General features: G+C 41.0%; 1 long non-coding RNA gene across 1 annotated transcript in view; it reads right to left on the reverse strand.

Annotated features, from left to right (window-relative positions):
* Positions 1–354: 354 nt before the first annotated feature.
* Positions 355–26141, reverse strand: part of LOC117875324 — a 101616-nt gene continuing 75829 nt past the window's right edge. The window contains exons 3-4 of the long non-coding RNA XR_004645249.1: positions 2932–3032; positions 355–1968 (exon numbers count right to left, since the gene is read on the reverse strand). This is a non-coding gene — a long non-coding RNA (uncharacterized LOC117875324). The remainder of the gene's footprint in view (positions 1969–2931; positions 3033–26141) is intronic.

Here is a 26141-nt window from a genome sequence, read left to right on the forward strand (position 1 = left end):
TGCATCTGCACATGGATAGAAGAGTGCAAAACTTCCTTTCAGATACATACAGACCTTGCTACTTTCTGTCACAGTTACAGGGTAGCTGCACCTCCGTCCCCTTTCTGGTCTCTGAATTCACTGCCTCAGCTCTTGGGCCATGTGCCTTTATCTCTCTGGGAGCGGAATTCTGCAACTCTCCCACTTCTAGATCAGGCTCTGGGCTGTAGCACCTGTGTATCAACCATTTTTACCCATAAAGTCTGGCTGAATTTAGGCACCTGTGGCTCTTACCTTCAGGAGTCTGTGACCAGTGGTGTATATAGTGAGCAGACAGCCATCTTAAACCAAAATATTGTTTATTTACCAGTAGGAACAAAGCATTTAACAGGAACAGTATACACCTATGTCTGTCTTTCCTAAAATCTTACCCTCCCTTGATGGTAACCTTGGCAGACCTAATTTATTCAGACACCACCAGTGATTATCTGTAGCTCACTCTGGTCCCCCTGAATAACTATCCCCCTTTCTGTCTGTTTCGATAGGTGAAAGGGGGTGGACCGCCCTTGAAGTTTTACTAAGGTTTTCTTCCCTCTGACTTTTGGAAAACTTCCCCAGGATAGACTAATTCTGTTGACCCTTGGGGAAGATCTGGATACAGCTTTCTGATTGAAAAATTAACAATCAGGCAGTAATTCTTCAAAATCAAAATAATCTTTGTTCAATATACCAATATTCCTTGATACAATAAACCTTAAAAGCATATTATCAAGAAACAAAATACAAATCCCATTAGCACAGGTATGCATATCAAAGTACCCAGTACTGTAATACCATACAGTTGGGAATAGCTTTTAAGTGGTTACATTCTACATGCAGTGATCAGTCACATGGAGAATGCTGTCTGCGAGTTCTTACTTAAACATTTAAATTGTATACATAGTAACAAACATATATACACAAACATCCAACTTTATTATCTCAGACAGATACACTCATAAATCCTATTGGTTCTCTGTACTATGGTTGTCATGTTACTTTTTTACAGTCTTTTTTCCCCTCTGATCTGTCTGCAGTCCTTTTGCTCTGTCACAGATACTTCTTAGCTGTTGCTGCTGCAGCTCTTTCCTTCTTCAGCGATTTCAACTCTTTTCTGATCTTCCAACTTCTTCTCCTATTTCTCCACCTGGTCTCATCTTGACTGACTCAAGCCTGTCAGCTCTCTACCTTATATACAGGTTTTGGCCTATTCTGATTGGTTATTTCCTCGATCCTTATCATTAGCATACCCATCCACCAATCATCTTAAAGGCTTCCCTGATTGATCTGTTCTTATGAACCAATCACAGCTGGTGAATTCATCTGTCAATCAAACCCAGACCCGATTGAAAACCTGTGCCATGCTTGACTAGCCCCTCCTTTCAGGTTTTGGAGTGACCTTTATCTCACCTTAACCTGTCTGTTTCCTATAGGCTGAATTATTCCAAAATCACCATCTTGTTATCCCTAGCTGTAACCACTTAAAAATGTATTTATTAATTATTAAATCATTATAACTATAAACAATTACACATTTATATGCATCTTAATATTAGGATTCACTATCACCAATCCATTTTTACTAATTTAAATAAGTTTAATTTCGATTTTTCCTTGTGTCAGCTAGTGGTGGAGAGGCAATGTTCTTAATGCTGTATTCCTGATATAGAATAGAGCAGCTGAAAAAATCTCTTGTATCTCTTGGTCCAATAAAAGTTATTACATCACCCGCCTTGTCTTGCTAATATCCTAGGATCAGCATGGCTACAACAACACTTCATAGTTTTTATGTTGGATGTCTTAAATAGTTTGGGACCCATGTCCCTGCAGGACTGCCCCATTCTTTTTTCCATAATGCACAATTGAAGATGGATCTCCTTCACCGTAGAAGAGAAAGAGCCTGTTCTCTTTGAGGGGTCCTTGACTCTGAAATTCTCTTCTCTTCTTGGTCTATGGAGGCAGAATGTATTAATCTTCTTAGCATATTGTAAAGATCAAATTTTAGCACAGACACTTTGTGAACCTTGTGGGTTCAAAGGAGGAGGATTTAGGAGAAGCCTTATGGTAGTGAACAGGAGCAGCAAACAGGGGAATTTTGTGAGGAAGTTCTCCAGGTGAAGGAGGAGAGACTATATGACCCTTGGGGTGAGTTTGTCAGTTTGTTTGTTTGTTGTGTGCTTGTTTCGTTGCTGTGTGCTTGCTTGATTAAAGCATGGTCTGTTGTGAGGGCTGTGTGCTGAGCCAAGTAGCCTGCTAGGCGTGGCTGAGGCTAGGTCTACACTGCCCGCCTGAATCGGCGGGTAGAAATCGACCTCTCGGGGATCGATTTATCGCGTCCCGTTGGGACGCGACAATCGATCCCCAAATCGGCGCTCTAACTCCACCAGCGGAGGTGGTAGTAAGCGCCGCCGACAGAAAGCCGCAGAAGTCGATTTTGCCGCCGTCCTCACAACGGGGTAAGTCGGCTGCGATACGTCGAATTCAGCTACGCTATTCACGTAGCTGAATTTGCGTATCTTAAATCGACTCCCCGCTGTAGTGTAGATGTACCCTGAGAGTTTACTAACCCTCTAGCCTGCTACCATTGATCACTAATCCCTTTAGGATCCCTTGACGAGAGGGTGGGGCTAACTCAGAGAGAAGAGGGGTTTAAAAAAACACCAGAGAATCAGAGAAGCTTGTGCACAGAAGCAGCAAACAGGGGAGGTTTGTGAGGGAGTAAAAAGAGGGAACATGAGAACCAGATACACCTAACAAATATACGTGAAATTTAGGCCAATAACCCCTTCACAAAACAAATAAAAAACAAAACTAAAGTCCCTGCAAGAGTAAAAATAATGCAGGCAGAAGTCCAACAGCAGAGTGGGAGCTATCTGGTTTATTGTACTGAATGCATCATGTATGATTACCTACCTTGAGAGCAGATGGTGTATATGTCTGCACCGGGCAAGCAGCTCATGGCCATCAGAGACACAATATGGGCTCTTGAGGCCAGAGTGTCTGAACTGGAGGAGCTAAGGGAGACAGATAAGTACATAGATGAGACTTTCAGGGACACAGTAAAGTTGTCCCAGTCTGACAGCTTCTGTGCTGTTAAGGAGGATGAAAGTCCCAGGGAAGGAGAACATCAAGCTGGAATGAAGGGAAACAATCCCATAGTTGGGACTCTCCTTCCAGATGATGTCATGGCATCCTTTCTCACTGACACTACTCCTCCTAGAGAGGATACCCCAGTCATTAGGAAGAGCCAGGTAATATTAATGGGGTATTTAATTATTAAAAACATAAACAAATTGGGTTTGTAGTGACCAAAAGAACTGCATGATAAGTTGCCTGCCAGGTGTGAACGTTGCAGATCTCACGAGACATCTAAACAGACTTATGTGCACTGTAGGGGAGAAGCTGGTGGATATGGTACATATTGGTACCAGTGACATAGGGAAAGGTAGGAGAGAGGTACTGGAGGCCAAATTTAGGCTGCTAGATAAGAGATTAAAGTCCAGAACCTCCAAGGTAGCATTTTCTGAAATTCTTCCCATTCTTTGTGCAGGATCAGGAAGACAAAATGAGATGGATGGTGTAGAGAGGAGGGTTTTAGGAGTATTAGGAACTGCAGTTTCTTTTGGGAAAGAAGGAGCCTGTACAGGAAGGATGAGCTCCATCTAAACCAAAACAGAACCAAACTGCTGGCATGTAAAATTAAAAATGGTTATAGAGGATTTTTTTTTAAACTAGGGGTTGGGGGAAAGCCAATAGGATGGTTCAGGCAGAGACATTCCTGAGAGATGAGTTTATTAAAGGGGGAACTCTATATCTTAGTAAAGAGGATAGGAAAGAAGCTGGTAAAGTACAAGTAGAAACTAATGTGGAACAGTCAAACGTAAAAGAGTTCTTTTTAAATATAACGCATTCAGGTAAGCAACTGAATATTGACAGAATGTACAAGTGCTAAATGTTAAGATGAATGAAATAAAGTGCCTGGTATTAAATGAGGATATAGATATACATTACGGAAGCTAGGTATAATGAGGATAATCAATGGGATGTGGTTAATACCATGATGCAGAATATGTAGGAATGACAGAATAGGTTGTGCTGGGGGGAGTGGCAATATATGTGGAAAAAAAGCATAGAGCCCAATAAAGTAAAAATCTTAAGTGAATCACACTGTACCATAGAGTCTCTATGGATAGAAATTCTGTGCTTGAACAATAAGAATATAGTAGTAGGAAGCTACTACCAGCTACCTGACCAGGATGGTGACGGTGATTGTGAAATGCTCAGGAAGAATAGAGAGGCTACAAAAACAGAAACCCAAATAATAAAGGGGGATTTCAGCTATCCATATTGACTGGGTTCATGTCACCTCAGGATAGTATGCAGAGATAAAATTTCTAGACACCATTAACAATTGTTTTTTGCAGCAGATAGTCCTGGAACCAACAAAGGGAGAGGCAATTCTTGATTTAGTCCTAAGTGGAACACAGGATTTTGTCCAAGAGGTGAATATGGCTGAACTGCTCAGTAATAGTGCCAAAGAAGCTCACCACAGTATCATTTAACTTCAAAAAGTGGAACTACACAAAAATGAGGAAGCTAATTAATTGGAAATTAAAAGGAAGTCAATGGTGAAATTTCCAATGACATCAGTGGAACCAGAATTAGGCCAATACTAAGAGCACTACCAAACTGTGAAAACATAAGAAAATAAGAATGGCCACATTGAGTCAGACCACTGGTACCTGTCTCTGACAATGGCCAGTTCCAGATACTTCAAACAGGATGAATAGAACAGGGTAATTTTGAGTGATCCACCCCTTTATGTCCACTCCTAGCTTCTGGCAGGTGAAGTTTTAGGGACACTCCGAGCATGGGCTTGCATCCCTAATTGCCTTTGATGGACATATCCTCCATGAACTAATCTAATTCTTTTTTAATCCAGTTATACTTTTGGCCTTCACAACATCCCAGGGAAATGACTGTGTGTTCTGTGAAGTATTTCCTTTTGTTTGTTTTAAACCTGATGCCTATTAATTTCATTGGGTGACCCCCAAGGTCTTGTATTATGTGAAGAGGTAAGGAGCATTTCCCTATTCACTTTCTCTATCCCATTCATGATTTTATAGACCTTTATCATATCCCCTCCCCTAGTAATCTCTTTTCTAAGATGAACAGTCAGACTTTTTAAAATCTCTCTTCATGTGGAAGCTGTTCCACATGCCTAATCATTTTTGTTGCCCTTTTCAGAACCTTTTCCAATTCCAATATATCTTTTTTTGAGATGGGGCGACCACATCTGCACTCAGTATTCAAAATGTTGGCATGCCATGGATTTATATAGAGGCAATATGATATTTTCTGTCTTATTATCTCTCCCTTTTCTAATGATTCCCAACATTCTGTTCGCTTTTTTGACTGCCGCTGCACATTCAGCGGATATTTTCAGAGAACTATTCACAATAACTCCAAGATCTCTTTCTTGAGTGGTAACACCTAATTTAGACCCCATCATTTTCAATGTATAGTTAGGATTATTTATTTCCAATGTGCATTTACTTTGCATTTCTTCACATTGAATTTCATCTGCCATTTTGTTAGGGCGAAGCTGAGTTCTTTAAAAAATCCCATCGTCTGTTCTTTAGAGACCATCTATTAATTGGCAAACTAGTAACTGGAAACTTAATGAATCAAAGTGATTGTACTGAACATAATAGATTTTCTAACTATGTGTTAAATTTTGGGAGGTGCCTCTAAATTCCGACAGCCACCAGAGAAATCAAAATAATAAATAATACTCCAAAATTCCTTTCCGGCATCCATGGCAATAACAAGATGAGAGTAGCAAAAACGAATGCTGTGATATTAGCACTACTAAAAACATTAGCCTTCTAAAGAATTCAATATTACTAATAAAAATACAGACTAATTTGAATAATTTTTCAAAATGACAGCTGTTGTACTAATGAATCACTGAAATATTTTTGTTCAGTCAAACAATATTTTAGAGATTGTGGTATGTAGAAAGGATATATCTTGCTGGGTAGAGTAACATAATATGTGCTCCATGGAGTAGGGAAACTTTAATGATATATGCACTTTTGTTATTAAAACTGAGTTATATATTTTGCTGTACAGTGGAAAATTGTGACCCAGTATAACATATCTTCACATTGTTTATAACTTGAGGAAAATCAACATTCTGGGTCCCCAGTTCACACAGTAGGAATTACATTTATTTTGGCCAAATGTAATTTATATAACTGCAAGGAACAATAAAACATGAACTTTATAGTGTTTTCTTACCTAAAAATAATATAGCGCTTGTAAAAGTGAAGAGATTATTATTTGTAAAGAAAAAGACAGTAACTTAGAAGTTGAAGCTCATTCTACATCTCTGAAAAACTTACCCCAGCTCAAGTTGGCAGGCACCTGTCTCTGCATTTTCATTTGAATGCTATAAACTGCTAGTAAACCTTGCTTTGTCCATAGCGGCGCGTGCTCTTGCAGGAAGGGCTTGTTTTATATAAGTCGTTACTTTCTCGTCAGTAACTAGGATTCCTTGGAGTTTTGGAGAGTGTTGTCTCCTGCCAGCAATGAGAATGCTGGCAGCCATGGTGGGTGGGGTTAGCATTCTATTCTAGTGTGTACAGGTTCTTATATCATGTGTTTCCCCACAGAATTGGAACTCCTTCCAGTAGAGCAATAAGTTACATGAATAACATATGTCTTGTGTGTTTCATTCTATTTCTTGTCCTCCCCCAAAGGGAGACTAGACAAAGGAAGGACTATTATCCTGATTTTACAGATGTGGAAATTGAGGCACGGTGAGGTGAAATGATTTGCCTAAGGTCATACACAGAGTCTGTGGCAGAGCTGAAAATTGACCTGAGGCCTCCTGCATCCCAGTCCTGTGCTTCAAACACAAGACAATCCAGCCCCTTCCCTTACTAGAGTGGAATATTCCACTATAATAAGAGAATTATCTATTTAAAAAGATAAAATGTGATGGAGGTGGGGGAGAAAGAAAAAAGAAAATGCAGGGTAAGATAGCTTAGGTGCTGATTCTGCAAACACGTATGCATGTGATTAACATTGCTCATGTTTATAGTCCCAGTGATATCACTGGAGTCACATTTCTGCTAGATGTGGAGAAATGATTTAAAGTTGGGTCTCCTACATTGGAAGACAATGCTCTATCCATTGGACTACAGGATATTCTGAAGTGGGGCTTTCCAAGTCTCTCCTGTTCAACCTGTTCCTCATTGTATAAATAATAAAACAGTCATTGCAGCAGGGACTTCGACTTGGTGATCACTCACATCCTAGGAAAGTGCTCTAGTCTCCAAGCTATAGAGACATTTTCACCCTCTTTTCCTAGTCCAATGACTATTCTCTATACAATTTTACTGCAGTGACCTTTGCCCTTCCTCATCCCATCCCCTTCCTGTTGTTTGTTACCCACCTTGATCATGTTGCATCTAAAATTAAAGCCTGATCCTGAAAAAAACTGACTACAGGTCATAGTGATTAATACCTTGGGTAGGAGCACTGAGCACTTTTGGGCACTGTAATAGTATAAGACAACATAATTGTTTTTGTACCTAAATTCCCTATTCTTTTCTTACAGTAGATCATTTTTAATTGTCAGTAATGACTTGAAGACCCATTGCAAATTACTTAACTTTGCAAACAAGCAATAAAGTGAACAAACACTAATAAAAATGGATAATGGATAACAAAATGTCCTTTGTTCATTTATTTGACAATTGTGGTTTAGTTTAGTTGCTTATGGTGCTTCGTTGCATCCCAGTAAATGGTTCTGTGGTCTATTTTGTAAAAGATAATAAAATCTTGGTGGTATGAGTCCTCATTACATTCTTCGCTATTAAATCTTTCCTAAGAAGTGGGGAGAGATGCATAAAATTTTATATAGTGCTTATACAGTTTTATGTAGTGAAACTAGCAAAACACTTTGTAGGCAAATATATAAACACGGAGCATGATTCACAAATATGGTAAGGTCCACTTACACCATTCTGGCAGCATAAAAAGAGGCTTAATAAAGTGGATATAAAGAGATCTGAATGTAATTTAGAATCAGGGCCAAGGTATTTACTGTGAAGGTCCCTCCTCAAATGATCCCAAAATGCTGCACAGACTACATACATAGACTATAACTGAAATGCAGTCGACTCTGGGATGGATACGGGAAATCAATTAGTGCACTGCATGCAACATGGACAGGGTGGGAGAGGAAAATTCCAACCCACAATGGGGGAAATGCTAATCTGGGGCTAAATCGTTATGACCTTAGTTTGACCACTTACTGAAGCCAATGGGACTTTTACTGAGTAAGGACTGCAGACCTGGGCCCCTGTTAAAGAGTGCCAAGGAATCTTTAATGTTCAGGCTGAGCTGCTATGGCCCTGGTGCTACATTTTACCCTCTGTGAGAAGAGTGAGACAACTCAGTAGTTTGCTTGGGGTAATCCTGTTCAAAGCGTAGGGGATTGAAGTGGGCAGGAGATAAGCCACTAGCATCCAACAGAGAAATCCACAGAAGAAAGCTTCAGAGGAATCTCATGGTTGTGGGAACAACCATAGAGTGTGCTCAGTCTTTAATCTAAAATGTTTGTCTTTTCTTTTTTCTTTTTTTCCCGACAACCAGAGTCTTATGGAAAGTGCAGCAAACATGTAGGAATGCAAAGTTATGCTTCCCATATGAATGTAATAAAAATGCTGAAATTTCTTATTAAAATCTTCTTGTGATAGCCTTCAAATGCTGTATATGAAACACTGCCCAGAAAAAATGTGGATAAAATATACTTACTCGTGGGTTCTGATAAGATAAAACACTGCTCAGACTTCGCTCACCATGATGTGGTTTGTGTAACCTTAGTATTCAGGCTTAATATGCTCTCTGTCTCACTCTCTAGTTTTCATATATAAAATCATGCAGACTGGAAGTGGACTGTACCATATTAAGGGTTTAGGTGCAAACACATACCTCTGTGCAACTCTCTGGATGAGTTATTCCAATGACTTAACATGAGTACAGCTATGTACAGGGGCAACCCCAGTGAAGGACTGCAGGAGGGGGAAATGTAGAACTGTTTTATTTTAATTTAGGCAAGATTTTTAACATGATGGGTTCATATTTAGATCTATATTTATACAGAGAGTTTTTATAATCGAATGTAGTAGTTAAACTATTTCTATTAAAACCTAGGCACAAAAGCAATACGCATAATTGGAAAAGAGGTATTTGCTGTTGACCGGGTGCCCAGATTTCTTTGTTCAACTGTAGGTCTTAATTTAAGGTAAGAGCATAGCTTTTCCTAAGTGCACATTCGGGGGTGTAATGAGACATAAGGTGATCATCACTCCCCAGTGTGGGCTACCTGCTTTCCAGCTCGCTGCTTGGAGGAGAGGATGGTGAGAGGAGCTCCTGCAGAGTCACTGCTTACCCCTGCTGTTCAGGTAGATGTGCGAGGATTGGATGGGCAGGGTGGAGCAACAGTTTGGAGGCTAGTCCTCGCTCCCTAAACATGCCAACCAGCAGAGCTGAGCCAGCACAATGGGGAGAGTAATATCTCCCGGGTGCAGACAGGCCAATAGCAGATTACTCCCCGCCTGAAGCAAGGGGTGGGCTAAGGAGCCAATTATGACTCATAGACTGATCATGGGGCATCACAGCTGTGTATTGCCCCTTGCCAAGGGCAATGCAGAGCTTAAAAATTAAGCCCTGAGTGGTTTGTACGTTTTCCACAGGCTTGTAAAGCACATGGTGCACCTTGGTCCAGAAAGAAGGCCAGATGCATCATCATAGTTCATGAAATTATTTTTCTCCTCTTGTTCAAGTAGCCAAATCTCTGGTATGTATCAGCGGGAGCATGCAGTCTTCAAAGAGTGAAGTCAAGTGTAAAATATGCATACATATTAAAAGAGTATGGGCAATATGGGAGGGGGGAAGTATGCATGTTATGTAGAATTTTTATTACAGTAACTGCCTCCTATTCATTATTACAAGGAACAGCCTCATCAGCTGGGATATATTGTAGACAAATATGCTGTAATGAAAACCCAGCTCTCAAGGGTAGCATAAAATAATTACTCTTGTTTTTAAAATACTACAATGTAGTGGAATTTATATGAATATAAATATGGTTAGAAAGAGAGTGGGATTAGACATTTACGAGATGGAATGATGAAAGCTATTGCACCATCTCAGATTAGTCCTTTTTATCTTTACTGTCATATTTTTGCAACTTCCTTGAAGTAGTAAACTGATCTTGTAAACGTTCCTTTGTGTTTCATGTTGGTGCAGTAAACTCTCCCACACAATTTTTGCATAAAACATTAAGATAGAACAGCTAGTCATGTGACCTGGCTGACACAAACATATGATACCCTGAACTAAGGCTTACATGCCATTAACAACAGACCCATGCAAAACCATGAGTTTATTGGCCAAAATTACACAATGACAACCTCAAGTCCTTCCACAGGAAACAACAAATGCTAGAACAATGTATCCAGTGGGAAGACTGTGCACTTGGTGTAAATGTCTCTAAGCCAAGCAGAAAATGGACCGCATGGAACTAAGTCAGGGGATCAACCACCCCTCTGAGCCCGTAGGATTCTGCGCCAGCAGTTAAACATAATAGCAAATTATTCTGCAAAACGGGACCCAGTTCAAGTGAGGAACAACTTCCAAATAACTGATTGCTAGATGAAATGGGCAGTTGAAAGCATAAGCATTTGGGAAGGAGGACAAATCTGAAAGACTGGAAATGGAATAAAACATCCACTACTACTAACACATCTCTTGCAAAATTCTGTGAGTTTTCACTTCAATACAGGATCCTGTTGAACTGCTGTGACTGGCAATCACACTCTTTCACCCTACTCTCTTAGAGTCTGACATGTTTAAATATGTGTGTGACAGAGGGCTGTTTTGGAAAGAATTTCTCTTCCTTCTATGTTAGGGGACTCTGTTTCCAAGGGCTCAGCGTTACAAAGTGCTGAACATCCTCAACTGTTGCTGAAATCACTGGAAGGTGATGACACTCAGTGCCTCATAGAACATGCTTGCCGGACTGGGTCCTTACTAGGAGGGACATCAGTCTCTCCTTCTTCAATGCATCTTCTTCAATGCACATTGCAGTTAGTGATGGGGTTTAGATGCAGCTGAATAGAGTAGAATATACAGACCTCTTAGTAATATAGCTAGATAGCTCCATATGTTTCTCTGGCATAAAGAATTTGTTAAAAGTGCTCAGTTTAGTTCTCAATGCACTCTCTCCAGTAATCTTTTCCATAGAAATATACAGTCTCTCCTCCGTGCAAAAAAAGAAAAGAAAAGAAGTCTGCTTCATAAGTGATCAGCATGCAGCGCTCTCCTTCGAAACGTGATGTTTTGTTTTAGTATCGCTGTTGGGCCTCGCACAGCCTGCGAACATTTCCTGCTGTCTCCGTGGCTCAAATTTCAGTGTTGTCTTCAGGAATCACTCTTCACACTGAACCTACTGGAAGCATTTAAGCTAGTAAGGTCCATTCAAGCATGTGCAGTACATAATAGACGACACAAGCCATTAGGAGAGTGTTCACTTAATGTTGCAGGTAGGGAAAACAGGTGACTGGAGTTCTAATCTATGCCTCAAGGACCTACTTTTAGATGTATGTATGAGACTGTCATTGCATCCAGTGGAAGGAATGTGCACATATCCAATGGCAGAGTTCACAATGATTAAAAATACAATGCATTATAAGTCTGATTCAATGTCCACTGAAGTCAAAGGAAAGACTCTCATTAACTTCAATAGGTGTAAGATCAAGTCTTATGAGAATATTGAGGATCATCTCTTATTTAGAAAAGCTAAATCTTGATTCTCTCCTCACAACTGTTTTACACCATCATAACTATAATGCATTACTTCTTATTTACACCAGCGTAAGTAAGAGAGAAATTGGGACAATTATTGTTCTCTTGAAATTGTCAAGTGATTGTGTTCATTTCAAAGGGGAATTTTTTCTTTAGGTGTTTAACCCTGAATCAGAGTAAATAAAGTACCTGATCTATCTAGAGTTAGCAAAATAGTCCCCTGGGTTTTTTTGGACTTAGTTCAAATCTTTTACTTTGAAACATTGTTTTAAGCAAGAGTCTGAGAGTTCAAGATCATAAAAATTTATTTTTTTGCATTTTTGTTATGATCAAGTTAATAAAAAGTAAAGCCATGTGAACTAAAATACATTTATCATTGCAAGAGAGGTATTACAGTAAGGAGTAAGGACTGTACACAGTAATTTATTGCAACTCCAAAGAGGTAGTTATCAAAAAAAGCTCCCAAGGAATGTGTGCATAAGCACAAAATTCTTTCTCATAAGGAGATTTGATGGGAAGTTATTATTAGAAAGGAGGACACTGAACCAGTGAAATGGTTTCTCAGGAAAAGATTAGTAGTAACTACAATTCTTGCCACTTAATATTTCAAGTGACCTTAATCTGATAGCAAGGTGAGAATTGTAAAGGGATGATAAAACATCATGCAATTGGAATGAAAAACATGAAAAAAGTTGCAGTTGATTTTGATTATAAATTATTTGCGTATTGAAGTAGAGAGAAATTGAAGGTATCATGCCTTGAACACAGAATGAAGCCTTAGTGGCCTTGTAGTCCATAAGAACATGTGATGAAAGTTTCTCAGTAGAAAGGGGCAGCCATGTTCTAAAAGCAAACTTCCGCAGCCCTAAGCACCTGAGACTCACAGGGGTGAAATCCTGGCCTCATTGAAGTCAATAGCAAAATTCCCCTCAACTTCAGTGGGGCCAGGATTTCACCCAGAGTCACAGCAGGTACTAACTGTCAAACATCATAGCTGTACATATCATTTATCTTTATGTATACTCAAAATTGTGATTAAAGCACTGGACTGAAACTCAGGAGATTGGGGTTCAATTCCTAACTCTGTAAGTGACTTCTCAGTGTGATCTTGGACAAGTTGCCTAATCTGTATGTGCCTCAGTTCCTTCCTGTCTTCTATCCTTTGTCAGTCTGGTCTATTTAGATGGTAATTTCTTCAGGGCAGGGAATGCCTTTTACAGTGTCTATGTACAGCGTCTAGCACCACGGGGCTCCCATTTTGAACATAAATAATAACTGTATGATTTGTTGAAGATGAATGTTTTAATGTTGATATTGCAATAAATTTGTGGGATTCTTGGACTGAACATGGCAAGAAGGAGTCAGATTACACCCTGTATTTGAGGAAATGCAATTTGAGTCACAAGCAGCATTGCTGACAAATGCCAATTCAAACTAAAATCAAGAGGTAAGTGTGACAGGTTGAACCCCTTGGGATACCACCTGATGTGCTGAGTTACCACTGAGTCTACCTGTTCTGCCAGCCTGGGCCCTCTTTAATCTGTCTTGCTGAGCCAGGCTATTAAAGCCTCCTCCAACACTCAGCTGCAGTTCAATTCTGGGAAATCTCAGTTTAAGGGACTTGCGCCAGCACACAGGTATCCACCTCCCTTGAAGTGCAGACCCAAAGATATATTATGAAATCCGTCTCCTCCCTCAATGTGGACGAAGGTATGCACAACTTCCACCCCCGCGCCTTAGAAATTACAGAAACTGGGTTTAATAATAAACAAAATAAATTTTATTAACTACAAAAGGCAGATTTTAAGTGGTTCCAAGGGATAGCAAACAGAACAAAGCAGATTACTAAGCAAATGAAACAAAACACGCAAATTAAGCTTGACACACTAGATAGGTAGGATACAAATTAGCAAAGTCTCACCCTGAGTGATAAACAGGCTGGCAGATTCTTAAGGCACAAGTTGCCTTGACTTTCCCAGGTTTTCTTATACAGGCTAAAGATCATAGCCGGGGACCATCGCGTCTCACAGTTCAGTCTTTGTTCCTCTGGTGTTTTCAGGTGTGTTCTTGTAGGGAGAGTGAGGATCCTTCACGTTGTCATTGTCCCTCTTTTATATCTTCCCCCTACTTGCTGGAAAGCTTTTTTGCTGTGACCTGGGTCAAACAGTTCCCATTGTGTAGGGCTATCTCTGAGAGATTTCTATTGCACACAGTTCCTGGGGTAATCCTTATGCTTGTGTGCATTTCCTCAATAAGCTATTAACATTGTTTGGCTTCATCCAACATGGCACATTTGAAAAACAGAGACATAGTCAATGTAACTTTAGCGCCCTCGTGGCCAAGATGGAGTCTGCTCTGCAGGCAGCTCTGGCCAAGAGATGGCATGCGCAGGAATGCAGCAGGAGAAATCCCTTCCACCGCAGAGGCACCTGTTCCAACCCCTCCAGAGTGAACACCCACACCCACAGGAAAAGCACAATGGATATAACAAAGGGAAATATTTATTTACAGAGGGATGAGAGGAGAAAAACAACAAGGGGAAATATAGGGGGAGCGGTAAAATAGGGTTGCATCCAAACCAAGGCCCCACAGGCCCAGTGGTAGCACAGGCTGGAAGGGCAGACACTGAGCAATGTGTCTGCACACAGAGTTCAGGAGCCTTGAGCAAAGTTCCAGCCCAGTGGTGAGTCTTGGGTGCTCCTGGTCGTCTTCAGCACCAATGAACTTTCCCCCAACAAACCCCTCTGGTGCCCTCTTCTGCCGCTCTCTGCAAAGCCACACAGAGCGACCACCTCCCCACTTAACTAGCTACAGCCTCCCTCCTTGTTCCCAATGCAGAGTCACAAGCCCCAGTACTCACAGCCCCATGCAGCTCTGGGCAGCCGTGATACTGGGTCCAGCTCCGGGCTGTCCTTCTCGGGTGATTCCTCCCTGGCACAGTGCTCCTCCTGGCTCCTCTGCTGGGGTGTCCCCGATCAGCCCTGTCCGTCCCAGGCCTCGGACAGGTTCTCTGCTGCTTCACTTTTCCAGGGCCTGCAGGCTGCCGCTGCCTCTCCCTCTCCCTGGAGCTCCAGCGCTGCCCCCCAGAGTTTCCCTCCTTTTTTCTTACTCTCCCCCTCCCCCCCTAGGAAAAAGATTTAAAGGGGCCATGCTCTCTAAACCCCAAAGCGGTTACATCAATATTACCAGATACAACAATGATACAGGCAGGCATACAAATTGGATAAAAACATTCAGTAAATTATAACCTTTCCAATGATACCTTACAAGACCCATCTTGCATAAAGTATATATTAGTTATATGATATTTATATCATTACCATATTTCCATAAAGAATATAAGGTGTAATGTCACAGTAAGGATTAAACAGCTTAATTTATATGTCAGTAAGTGATGGACTCTAATTTGGTTTAATTTACCATACACCCTCGTGAAGTAATTGTCTCAGTTAAAATAGAGATTAATTCCACCATATAATTAGGAATAATGCCTGTTAGTTGATTTCTCTCCTATAGCCATCTCATTAACTTGTAAATTACACAAATGGAGACTCACTGGGCCAACTTCAAAAGTGATGTATAATGAGGTGTAATTTGTTCCTTGGTAAATAGATGCAAGTGTAAAGGTGTAACTTACAGCTGAAAAGACGAGAAGGTTAAATCAACTTCAACTCTCTTGGACTCTCTCTTCTAAATGTGCATCTTTGTGTATAAATCATTTATGGCAGAGATGGTTGAAAATTTTTGAATTTCAAGGGGACAGTGAATATTTTGTGTAGTTCTTTAATCAGCTCTGACTTTCTGCTATTTGCAACTTACCATAGTCTATCTTTTACCACAGAGTTGTCTCTAGTCTCGCTCATTCTTGGATGTCATAATAATAAAGAAGGGGATGAAGGAGAGAATAAACCACATGTGACAGGTTAGTCACCTCACTTAATGCACTACAGCAGAGGTCGGCAACCTCTGGCACGCGGCTCGCAAGGGTAAGCATCCTGGTGGGCCGGGCCAGTTTATTTACCTGCTGACGCAGCAGGTTCGGCCGATCGCAGCCCCCACTGGCTGCAGTTCGCTGTCCCGGGCCAATGGGGGCGGCGGGAAGCGGCGCAGGCGAGGGATGTGCTGGCCGCGGCTTCCCGCTGCCCCCATTGGCCCGGGACGGCGAACCGCAGCCAGTGGGGCCTGCAATCGGCCGAACCTGCCACGTCAGCAGGTAAATAAACTGGCCCGGCCCGCCAGGGTACTTACCCTGGCGAGTTGCGTGCCAAACATTGCCGATCCCTGCCCTACAGGAAGGTGTTAAGATACTAAGGTGATGAGGCAGTATAAGAACCCTTTAGAATAGAATAGAAAGCAAGATTGTTTGACAGTTCAGACACTCAGACAATGATAAATCAGAATCCTTGAAGCAAGACTGATGGAGGCAGGTTAGATAATTCCCCAAGATTCTCAAATAGAAAATAAGGCAAAGTTATTCTGGAAGGTTTCTACCTGAATAGCAATAAGTTAGAAGGAAGTAGAGGTTGTCACCACCAAAGCCTCCTAGAGATAAATCAATTTTTACAGACCAACATCAGTGTCTGAGGAGATGCACTGTGACTAGAATTCATTTGCAAACAGATCCTTTGCAAACTGGTAATAGCAAGTAACTACAAAAAAACAGCTCTTTGGTCAATATTTTCCATAATAGTACCCTCATTCTTAAAGAGTCATTACAAACAAAAACCAATAACACCAAAACGCCTAAGCCTTTTCCTTGGTGTCAGAGAAAGGAAGGAGAAAGAGAGAGCGCGAGCAAGCACATTGTCATCTTTTTAACTTGTTGGAGGTACTTAGATCCTGTGTTGCTGAGGACCACATAAATAGCTGGATGGATATATAGGTAGAATTGCTGTGGACTAAAACAATTCGGGATCTTCATTCTGTACTGTAAGTGGAATTTCATTTATCAGCTTTTATTATGGGCCAAATTCAGAGCTTACTTTAAGTACTCAAGACAGTTGAACTTGCTTGTGAGTCAAAAGTCAGCTTTAGGGGAACTGAACCCATTTACAACAATCCAAAATTTGACTTAATAGGCAGGTTCAGCTCCATTTAGTCCCTGAAGTACTAAAGGACTTTAGGATGCCATCATCACAATGTGTTTTGTGGGTACAGAGCCATTAGAGAAATATAATTCTGTGCCTTTCTCAGGTTAAGGTTATAGTCATGCTCCATTGGTAGTCAGTGACTTCTATGGGAGTAGGAATAGACCCTTCATATTGTAAAATAATCAACTACTGGAAACCAACACTAAATTAAGTATTTTAGCTGTGAATGTACCAAGAATGCTGTAGCTGTGACAAAATCAGGGTGTGGTTTTGGTATTGTAAAATCGTATTGAGTTTTGGTTTTATAAAACCCAAATCAGGACGGTTTGGATCAATGCCTGATTTAGATGAAATTCCTGAAGTTCAGAGGTTTCCGTTGAATTAAGTTCATTTTACAGAGGGGAAACAGAGACAAAGAGATGTTACATTAATTACTTGCCCCACGTCAAATAGGAAGTCCATGACCTAATCAGGAATTGAACCTAGATCTAGAGTTCAGACTAGATGATCAGAATAATTCCATACAGGAATCCTGTCCTGTGTCCCAGTTCACTGGCTTTACTGCAGGATCATTCTTCTGTCATTGAGAAGGAATGTTAAAATCCCACGTATAAATGAAAAAAAAATGCATTATTTCTCCCGAGAAAAGGACTTGTAAGAAGCCTGAAATGTTGTTTAGGAGAAACAATCCATGTCAACACTGAGCTCATGATTCACTTTAAGTTTATTCAGAAGTACTAAACTTTTATCTGATGAAGTCAGCAGCTCACAGTATGTGTAAAGCTTGCTGCTAGCCTTCAAAGCTGCAGTGACTTGGCATGCAAATCTGATCACTGCAGGACAGCCTCATTCTTGCATCAAAGGAAGAATGATTTTAGAAGTTCCCTCACTCCTCCATACCAATAATTCTTGCCTAAACAGAACTAATACATACCTCTTAAATAAATATTTGTATTTAATATTGAATTAGAAAGCAGTTACTGACAGAAGATTATTCTATGGTCAGCTTAACTCAATACTGACCTATATTTTCAAGTGTGCATGGCCAATTGCATGCATGGAAATGTGCATGATCATTTGTGCTCACATAGGGCTGAGAGCATGATCAGATCAGGATTTGCATGTACGTTTGCCTGATCTAGGTTTACTTGGTTCTACCTCAGCACAGGGGGCTGGACTTGATCACTTCTTGAGGTCCATTCTAGCCCTACACGTCTATGATTCTGTCTATATTGGTTCATGTCTGGTCAAATCCCGCCTTATTCAAAATGCAGTGGGATTTACACATTTAAGGCATAAAAGTGCAAATGTACGTTTCTCTGCAAGTGTTTGAAAATCTGACTTGTTTTTTCTAATTGCACTGCAAACTAATTCAAAACTTTTGATAAATTAGAAAATTTGCTTCCTGGTTATCCCTGCACTACACTGCTCTAAGAATAATGGCTTTTGTGTCAGTCATTTTCTGGAACTTAATAAAGAAACCAGACCTAAGCAGACCCTTAACCTGGTGGGTCATTAACTACCATGAGACCCCCAGCCAGTAGGTTACTATGCTATAATAAAAGGTGAAAAATTGAAGGGATGCAGAAAATAAACTTTCACTTTCTACTGAATAGTTAATTCATGAACTTACTGTTTTCATTGATACGGTGTTTGATGTAAAATACTAAGGCCAACTTCTTAGGCAGCCCTGGTGGTGCCAGGGCAGAATTTTGTCCCTAGCAGTTAATGAGTTGCACAGTTACTAAGAGAAAAGCAGAATTTCACCTCCAGAAGAATTCCACGATGTTGATAATTGAGATGGGCACTAAAAAGGGGTGATTTTAGTTTTGCAAAAGCCAAACTCTGGATCCAGGTCCATTTTTATCTGAACCCAACAGTGGTTCTGGTTTTGAAAGATCAGACTTTAGAATAGGTTGGCATATCCCTGGAAGTAACTGTCAAGCTGTTTAGAGTGGGTCAAGAGTGTGAGTACCAACCTCAGGGCAAACCGTTAAGAGGGAAGGCACAAATCACAAACTGGTTGAGAGTTCTGTCATTAGATTTCACCAACCAGGTACCAAGTGTAAACTCCTCAGGTGCTATGGAAAAAGGGTAAACAGTGAGGTGGCAAAATTTGCAGATGATACAAAAATACTCAAGATAGTTAAGTCCCAGGCAGACTGTGAAGGATCTCTCAAAACTGGGCGACTGGGCAACAAAATGGCAGATGGAAATTCAATGTTGACAAATGGGAAGTAATGCACACTGGGAAACAGAATCCCAACTATTCATATAAAATGATGGGGTTTAAATTAGCTGTTATCACTCAAGAAAGAGATCTTGGAGTCATTGTGGATAGTTCTCTGAAAACATCCACTCAAAGTGCAGCGGCAGTCAAAAAAGCTAACAGAATGTTGAGCATTGTTAAGAAAGGAATAGATAATAAGACAGAAAATATCATGTTGCCTATATATAAATCCATGGTACACCCACATCTTGAATACTGCATGATATAAAAAGATATATTGGAACTGGAAAAGGTTCAGAAAAGAGCAACATAAATTATTAGGAGTATTATGAGGAGAGATTAATAAGACTGGGACTTTTCAGCTTGGAAAAGAGACGACTAAAATGGGATATGATTGAGAGCTATAAAATCATGACTGGTGTTGGAAAAGTAAATATAGAGGTGTTATTTACTCTCTCATGGCACAAGAACTAGGGGTCAACAAATGAAATTAATTGATAGCAGGTTTAAAACAAATAAAAGGAAGTATTTCTTCACACAACTCAATCAACCTGTGGAACTCTTTGCTAGAGGATGTTGTGAAGGCCAAGACTAGATTAAAAAAGAACTAGATAAATTCATAGATGATAGGTACATCAATGGCTATTAGCCAGAATGAGCAGCGATGGTGTCCCTAGTCTCTGTTTGCCAGAAACTGAGAATGAACAACAGGGAATGGATCACTTGAGGATTACCTCATTTCCTCTGGATACTGGATACTGGGCTAGATGGACCTTTTGTCTGACCTAGTGTGGCCATTCTTATGTTCTATAACAGCCTAACCATTGAGTCACAGACAGTCCCTTTGGGTACTCTGGTCTATCTTGCTGCCTATGCAAGCTTGCCTTTGTGACAGATGGTCCCTTACACCAAAAATCACAACAATATTCAAGTTACTCTGAATCCCAAAGGACCAGTCAGTTACCCCAGGTCAACTGCACTTTAGAAACACTTGTAGCTAATCCTACAATAAACTAACTAAAGATTTATTAACTAAGAAGGTTAAAGCAGGTAAACATACATAAACACCTGAGTTATAGACTTAGGTTCTAAAAATTGATAGAAGCTGCTGTAAAAAGCAAGTTCTATATGTCCTTTAGGGCTAGCCAGGCTAAGCTGCTGGAGATCCCTTGCTTATGCCTAGAAATCATGCCCTCCCAAAGCCTAAGCAGAATAGAGATCCAATTGCTTCTTGTTAGGGATCCCCTTTTCTCCAGAGTTCAAGCTGGTGGGATGAGTTCAGGCACATGCCTCGTCTTAATGGGGTGGAGAGGGGGAAGGCAATTAACAAAGTCCTTGTTCTTTGATGTTTCACAATGGATCATTTGATTTCAATAGGACTTCTTAGTGGGCAGGACCTACCCCCTTCTGTAGGAAGCCAGCCTTCACATTAATTAATGCTCCTTTCCTGTTTGATGACTTCTACAACTACAGAGATTCATAATGCAAACATGCACTATAACCTTACAGCATGGGGTACAGATGTTATAAGTGAGATTACTCCATGCAACATCCTACAAGCGTTTCATCAAGTTTAAACACTAAACACATTCTTATCAACTTAACATCTATTTTAACAATTCTACCACACATGTGAGCCAGCCGGGTTTCCAGCTATGTATTTGTCAGGGTTCAGCTGAGACCAAAGAGCCTTGGCATGAGCTGGCTTCTGGTCTGCCAGTGTCACAGTAACATCCCAACAAGCAGGCCTCTGCTTCATGAAAGCCCCTCCCATGTTTCAAGCTTCTGGTATTTACTTAGCAAAGAGATGGAATCTGCATTTAGACAAATTATTTATATTCATGAATGAAATATTCACGACTACTAGGATTGTTTGATGGCTTTCGTCCAATTAACTGTATTTATTTTGGATGGACTGACGGGGAACAAAATAAGAGTCAGAAGCCCAGGGATGAGGGTGTTAGGGATGAGGGCAAAGGTCTTTATGGTGGGAGCAGAGAAGAACAGATGGAGTATGGCGATTGTTGAACTAGCAAAACTTAATGACAACATGGTGGGAGGAGGAGAAAATAAGTCAAAAGAGGATGCAGGTCTGTGAACCTGAGTAGCAGAAGGTAGATAAATAGCCAACAGTGAAAGAAAAGGGAAGCAGTGGATAGGGTTTGAGAGAAAATATGAGAGATCAGTTTAGCTAGTATAAACTGACATAGCTCCAATGGATTCTGCCCTGAGTTCAGTTTTTGTCCTACTGAGTTTGAGTTGGCCGCATCGTGTTTGGAGATAATGAGGTGAAGAGATAAATATGTAACTCACCACGTTAGAGGTGGTTCATTATGCCTTTTAACTGGGTGAGGTAGTCCTGTACTCAAAGAAAGTAGTAATTTTTAATTACACAACACAATAAGTTACTTCTTATCACTTTCTAGTGATTGCATAGGTTAACTGAGTGTTTGTTAGAAATTGTGTAATAATGTTTAATTGCTGGTACATACTAACATAATTACTTGTTCCTGTAATTGGCATTTGGCGAGGGCACTGGAATTAACTCCTACCCTTTCCAAAGTATGAAGAGATCTTCTACTTAGCACAAATGGCCAGGATCTCATTTTACCACTCATAATCTGAGACAGCGGTGGGCTATCTGCACCCGTGGGACGCAAGTTGCCCACCACTGGTTTGGAATCACAATGTCATAAAAGCTCATTCCGTGGGCAAGTTAGTGATAGAAAGGTAATGGAGGTGTCATTTGATTTGTAAAAATTTACAGAATCATAATTTCAAAGGTGTTACCCTCTGCAGCATGCTCCCCCACTTCTACCTCCCAGCTCCAGGTCCTCTCATTGCTAGAAATGTTGATAATACACCATCAAAAATGGGTCGACATGGATATCACTTGAAAACCCTTTTTCCCATGAACACTATGGTACCAAACATGAGAAACTATTTGAGAAAATATTTTAAAAAATCAGTTTTTTTTAAATTATACTTTAATACAGGGGTGCAGTGCTTACATTAAAAAGACATTGATCTTTGGTAATCCTAGGGAAGTTAGCCTTGACATATAGGACTGAGAACATGTATTCATCAAGCTTATCATAATTGTTGTCTTCATCTAGGGCACCACTGCCAGACATAATGTTACGCTGATCCTCATCTGCACCAGACTAGCACATCTTCGTACAAGGCAGGCAGCTGGCCACACATTTCCAGGGTGGTGAACATCTGGTCTTTGCACCCAAGCATTTTATTAGCTAAAGGCTTGATTCAGGAACACATGGAATTTCACACATTACTGGTGTGATCAGTCTATCCTCCAAGATCAAACTAAGCCCGATAAGGGAGGGTAGTTTTGGATGCACTCACTTATCTTGGAGACATACCATTGCTTGATCATTTGCTTCTTGATACTAGGTGTAAATGCAACCCGTGTTAGTGTCAATTTTCTGAGCAAACTGACCAATCAGCAGGACTATGTATGATTGACATACATAAGTAATTCACTCTGGCACCTTGTGTAGGGCCAAGTTAAAGGCTAACCATGTTGGCATGTACATTTCTCCTGAAATGGTGCAGTATGGTATGTCCTCAGTGTCGGATCATTTGAGAGTACATCTTCTATCTCAACAGCTGCAGATGTACTCAGTGATTTTTTACCTCTGGAGTGCATCCCACTTTTGCATAATAACCAAGTGTGGTCAAGGTTAATGAATGTAGAAGGCTTTACTATAGCCAGTTTAACTGCTGCTTCATTGAAAACTGGACTTCAGAAAGTTTGGACCTTGGTAGGAAAGTAAGCGAATCTGGAAGCTCCTTCACAGAATGTTCTTTGCTGGTCCAGACAGCACCTGAAGTTGGGATTGGTCTTCATTAATAAGCTCCTGATAGCAGACCATAACAGTAGCATAAAGGGTTCCTTTGCCATCTGCTGTATCTTCAAGGAAGTCTAAGTTATTGGTAGCACAAAATATAAGCCTACCCTTGACGAGGTCTGGGGGAATGTACAACCCTTCATTGAGTTCCATGGAGTGAAGAACCTCATTTACAATTGTTTTCTCCAGGCAGAGTACTTTGGTGTAGTCCACGGCAGATCCAGTGCTGTGCATAGGCTGCATAGCTTTTGGAATGAATTCTTAAATTAACAGCCACTTGTAGAGGTAGATTATCCATAGACTGCACAGTTGTCGGGTATGTGTCAGAAACTTGCCTTTCATTCAAGCACTTGTACATGAGGCTTTGTGATAAAATGGCAGCCTTGAGCTCCAGCACCCCTTAAAGAAGTACAGGTCCCAGGGTATTATTTATTTGCCATCAGCTATGGATCCCTGAAACACACATGTATTGCAGGACTAAATGCTTTTCCACAAAAAATTTAGCAGCTACAAACAGTCTTATTTCTTTTGACATTCTTCTGCTTATGATAATGCCATGTCTTTTGCAGCTTTTATGGGTATGAGCTGTGATTCATTTCTGCAGGAAGGATTGATAAAAACTACATCCATATCCCCTGTCTTCAATGAGTGCTTTAAGAGCCTTTCTGCTAAGAATTTGTTTCTCTTCATGCCCATTCAAAGCACATATTTCTCTATACTTAGCTCCTACATCGACCATTGCCACAATTTCCCCATCCATTAGGTCCTCTCCAAGGCAATTTATGAACTCCAGCTGAGTCATACAGTTTGCATTAGTAAAAATCAGTATTTGTTTCTGTTGCTTTTACCTTTTGATGCAACACATTACATACATTCTTGATGTGATATGCAATGTTGTATGCGTGGGCATTTTTGGGGTCATTGTGCCTGCTTAACTTTACTTTACATGCAACATTCTAACTAAGACTGACTGCTTCATACAGTTTCTCATCTGTCTCGTGTGTTGAAACTGTGCTTCATGGATGCCTTCTGACTTACCACAGAAGAAGCAAGTGTTCCTCTCGAAACATATGCCATGGGACCGAGTATAAGGTGAGTCTTACTCACAGCTCGCACTTGTCCTGGCATTTTCAGCTTTCTCCTGATGCTCAGAGTACTTCCTCTCTGATTTTGCCAAATTCAGTGTATGAATGCACTTCTTACAGCACTTCTTACCACCGAGCATTATGTTTAATCAGGGCCTCCACAGTGATATGCTCCAAAGATTCAGCTACTACACCACTACCTCGATATAACGCGACCCAATATAACACGAATTCGGATGTAAAGCGGTAAAGCAGTGCTCCGGGTGGTGTGTGGGGGGGTGTACGATTTTTTGGCTTCCAAGGACAGCGTTATATCGAGGTAGAGGTGTACTCAGTCACCTCCCCATTCAGCTACTACTTCTTCATCTCCTCATTGATGCCAAAAAAATGATCAAGACCAAAGTAAAACATGGATTTTGTAATACATAACCTTGGGGTTATAATTAATTATGTTATATCATGTCTGTTACCTAACTATGTGGATACCTTTTGCAGATGGATTCCAGTAATTTCTGGCTGGATGCTGACATCTTAACCAGTGCCTCTTTACAACTTATAATAAACAAAGCTGCTTCTTTTTTGCTGGTGATGGCAAATCAACTTGGAGGACTCCTTTCTTTTACCGTAAACTGTAACATTAAAAAAATTAATAGGGTATCATGTTTTGAGCATTAACTGATAACTCAGTATTGTCTGTTGAGGGCTACAATTTGTGAGGGCTGGGTTTGACTTGCCTGGGTTAAAGTATAATTTTAAAAAGTTGATTTTTAAACATTTTCTTGAATATATATGTGATGGGGTGTCCACCCCATGCAGGAGTGGAAAGGGTTAAGATGGCAGGCAAGCCAACTAACTCCACAGGCTGCACCTGGAGGAGAAGCCCTGGAGCTTGGAATTAATTGGAAGCAGGCTCAGCTGGACAGGAATAGGTGGGGCCTCTATAAAGCCAGTTGGCTGTCAACAGAAGGAAGCTGCAGGGAAGTAGGCTGCAGTCTCTCCCTGAGTGGAGGGAGTTGGACAAACCCAGAGGGGGGTTAACCAGGAAAGTAGGTGAAGGCTCAGGGGAATAGGAATAGGAGTGCAGAGCTTGGCTGCGGACCGGAGAGCCCCTGAGCTGGAACCCAGAGTAGAGGGCAGACCTGGGTTCCCCTACTAGCCACTGGGGGCATGGCACAGGCCAGGCAGAGGACAGCAGACTGCCTGGGAGTCCTGGAAAGACTTTTTTACACCTCCCCCAGAAGGGGGGAAACATATATGGTGACCCAGCCAGAAGGCTGAGTCATGAAGAGGAGGCTGTGGTTCCTGCAGTGAGGGGCGTCCACAGGGTGAGAGGACAATGGGCGAGACGCTGCGGAGGGGTGGCCTGGCTGGAGATAATCCCCAGCATGCCCAGCAGGAGGCGCCACTAGTGGTGAGTGACCCCCCCCCCATGACAATATATCTACATAATTGTTCTAGGTTTGTCATGGTTTGGTACCATTGTATTCATGGAAGAAAGGGCTTTCAAACGATATCCAACTCAACCCATTTCCAATGACATTATCAACATTTCCAGTCACCGAGGACCTGGAGCTGGGAGCTCATGTGGGTGGGTGAAAGCTGTGAGACCTCCCTGCCACACTGCAGAGGGTGACTCTATTGGAATTATGAGTCTGTAGATTTGTATGAGTCAAATGACACCTCTCTTACCTTTCTGTCATTTACTTACCTACAGACTTACACAGGATAGCTTAGTGGTTTGAGCATTGGCCTCCTAAACCCAGGGTTGTGAGCTCAATCCTTGAGGGGGCCACTTGGGGATCTGGGGCAAAATCAGTATTTGTTCCTGCTAGTGAAGGCAGGGGGCTGGGCTCGATGACCTTCAAGGTCCCTTCCAGTTCTAGGAGATAGGATATCTCCATTAATTATATTTTAATTTTATTATTACTATCAGTCAGAAGATGGCATCTCCACATACAGATTCAAA

This window comes from Trachemys scripta, chromosome 3 (assembly GCF_013100865.1).
Source record: "Trachemys scripta elegans isolate TJP31775 chromosome 3, CAS_Tse_1.0, whole genome shotgun sequence".
Classification (NCBI taxonomy): domain Eukaryota; kingdom Metazoa; phylum Chordata; order Testudines; family Emydidae; genus Trachemys; species Trachemys scripta.